A 3,134-nucleotide genomic window follows, 5' to 3' on the forward strand; every position below is an offset into this window, starting at 1 on the left:
GCTACTAGCCACAGTAGAAGGTGGAACAATGATTTGTGTACTATGTTATGCCAATTGAGCTTGATGTCCTCTGGGACTATGGTCCCGAACCCACAGGTTCAACTACTCGGTCCCTCGGGGTACCTGTCAGTGGCCAAGCAGTGACTAAAACCTTGCCCCTTGTCAGCCCATTATACACCTGGGAATTCATATTATACACATAAAGTTATTGGACCACAGTCTGCCAACCCTATACATGTTCTTGGGTGCACTCTCCACTTCATATAGATACCTAACATTTCAGCCTGTCCACCCATCTATCCACCCACGTATCATGTTTGCCTTCACTGAGCACGTCATATTATATGCGCAAAAGGGTTCATCTTTGTTGTCTGTACTTATCATGTAGCTCTCTATGTCTTTCTCTTCCTCAATGCCATTATATTGATCACTCACATTTGGTACATTGTCCAAGGCTGAAATTTTGATGGAAGCAAACAGCCTTATCTTTCTCTCACAGGCAGGAGCTCTTCTAGATAGACTTTAGCTATTAGAGTATGAGGATTTTGCCTTTCTAAGAGTGGAGGCCTGTATATGTAATGTGTTGGGGGAGGGTGAGAAAGGAGAGACAGAAAAGTCTGAAGACATCTTCCCCAAGTTGGCGCACTTTGGGTATTGATACTTACAGCCAGGGTAACCAATTGGTCCCAGTTTGCTCAGAACTTTGGTTTTGGAGTTTGGTTGAGAGCCAATCCATGGAAGTGTTTTGGAGTCCCTGAGAGGTACAAATGGTTAAGCATTCAACTACTAGCTGAAAGGTTAGAGGTTTAAATCCAGAGTGGCTGGTGGGTTCAAACCACCAACCTTTTGGTTAGCAGCTGAGCACTTAACAACTACACCAATAGGGCTCCTGTTTTTTTTTTTTTAAGGTATACACTGGCAAAAACACACGATTTCAAAAATTTTTATACTATTCAGTGACATTGATTATATTCTTCAAGTGTGTTACTATTCTCATTATCCTTTCCCAAATTATTCCACCACCATTATCTTATACATAGGGTTTTCTTTTTCTCTCCTCCCCTTGACCACCATGCCCACCCCCTGTGTCCTTCTAATCTATGCATTCCAGCTTTCCCTCTATGTGAATACTGCCCCTCTGATGTCTTATGGCTGATTGATCCAAGGGGTGCATCTCCCTAGGGTAGGTGAGTACATCTACCTGGGGTAGGTGTTCTGCATGTAGGTCTTTCTACTGTTGGGCTGAGAACCAATCCACAGAAGTGAGTCTATTTCAAGGCCTGAAGGATAACCTAGGGCCATAGTCTTGGGGTTCCATCAGTATCTGTCTGGCAAGTAATTCTGGCCTTTTTTGTGTTTTTGAATTTTGTTCCACATTTTTCCTCCCATTCTAACTAGGATCTCCAATTCTGATCCTTTTCTGAGTGGTGGCATTGGTAGCCTGGCACCATCTAGTTCTTCTGCTTTTGGGGTTGTGAAGGCTGAGGTCCTCAAGGTCCATCATATCTTTGGACTAATTGTTTCCAAATGACTTTGATTTTCTTCACTCTTCTTTGCTCCAGATGAGAGGAGACCAATAGTTGCATCTTAGAACACTGCTTTAAAGACCCCAGTCGCAACTCACCAAAGTAGGATATACAACAAGATTTTTATATACTATATTGTGCCAATTGAGTGTGATGTCCCCTGAGACTATGGTCCCGAGTCTGCAATCCCAGTGATTCTCTCCCTCAAGGTATTTGGTTGTCTTTGAGAAACTGCTCCAACTCTGTCCTCTGTACTTCTGTAATGCATGTAGATAATTTTGTAGCACAAGTACATACATAAGACTATCTTCAGCCAAATCTATCCTTGGTCTTGGGCATATTCCTGTTCACCTATCCCCATTTGATCTTCTCACCTGTCCATGCATTTACCTGTAGCCTAGTGTGTCAGTGGTAATGCAATACTGCACATGTGATATTATTTGCCTCTGTTGTTTATATCATTTGTCACATTTCTGTGTCCTCTCTTTCTCCATTGTCACCATGCTGGTCACAGACTCTTTCCATTATCCCCCCCAACCCAAATCAATATGTGACCCCTACTTTTGTTGTTTTTAGGTGCCGTCGAGTCGCTTCTGACTCATAGCGACCCCACACACTGTAGAACAAAACACCGCCCGATCCCGCACCAGCTCCATGATCCTTGCTATACTTGAGCCTATTGTCACAGCCACCATGTCAATCCATCTTGTTGGAGGCCTTCGCCTCTTTTGTTGACCCTCCACCTTACCAAGCATGCCATCCTTCTCCAGGGAATGGTTCCCTCTGACAACATGACCAAAGTAGGTGGTCTGGCCATCCTCGCTTCCAAGGAGCATCTTGGCTGTACTTCTTCCAGGACAGATCTGTTAGTTCTTTTGGCAGTTCATGATACCTTCAGCATTCTTCACCAGCACCACAACTCAAAAACATCAACTCTTCTTAGGTCTTCCTTATTCATTGTCCGGCTCTCACATGCATACGAGGTGATTGGAAATATCATGGCCTGTGTCAGGCGCATCTTAGTCCTCAAGGAGACATTCTTGCTTCTCAGTCCTTGAAAGAGTTCCTTTTTAGCTGACCTACTAGTTGGGGATTATGGTGATAGTTATGTTTGTGTGTCAACTTGGCTGGGTCTGGTTGAGTGGCTGGGCAGCTGGTGGTAGTTATTCCCCATGATGAGACTGGCAATCAACTCCATGGTGGGATCTACCACAAGCAGCTGAGTAGCTGCATTTGGGATGTGGTCTGCTTCCTATATAAGGAGAAGCCTTGGGAATGGTCTCTGCATGTAACCATGTTGTTGCTCAGCAGCCTGCTATGCTCTGCTGACTCTGGGCCTTACAATGGACTTAAGTTAATGGCCAGCCATGTGGTTTGGTAACATCGGGACTGTGCCTTTTTACTTGTCAACCTTGGGGCTTCTCAGCCTCAGCAGCCAGCAGCTATCTGAGTGAAGAAATGCCTCTAGCTTCAGTGGGCCAGGAGCTGGAGGCAGAGCTGAAGCCCAAGGCTGAGGGGCTTTCACCCAGTCCCAAAAGCCTGGCACTTTGAACTTGGACTTAAAGTCTCCAAACTGCAAGAGAATAAACTCGTGTTTGTTAAGGCCAT

This window comes from Orycteropus afer, unplaced genomic scaffold, assembly GCF_000298275.1.
Source record: "Orycteropus afer afer isolate SDZICR_OR568_19922 unplaced genomic scaffold, OryAfe1.0 scaffold00034, whole genome shotgun sequence".
Lineage (NCBI taxonomy): Eukaryota > Metazoa > Chordata > Mammalia > Tubulidentata > Orycteropodidae > Orycteropus > Orycteropus afer.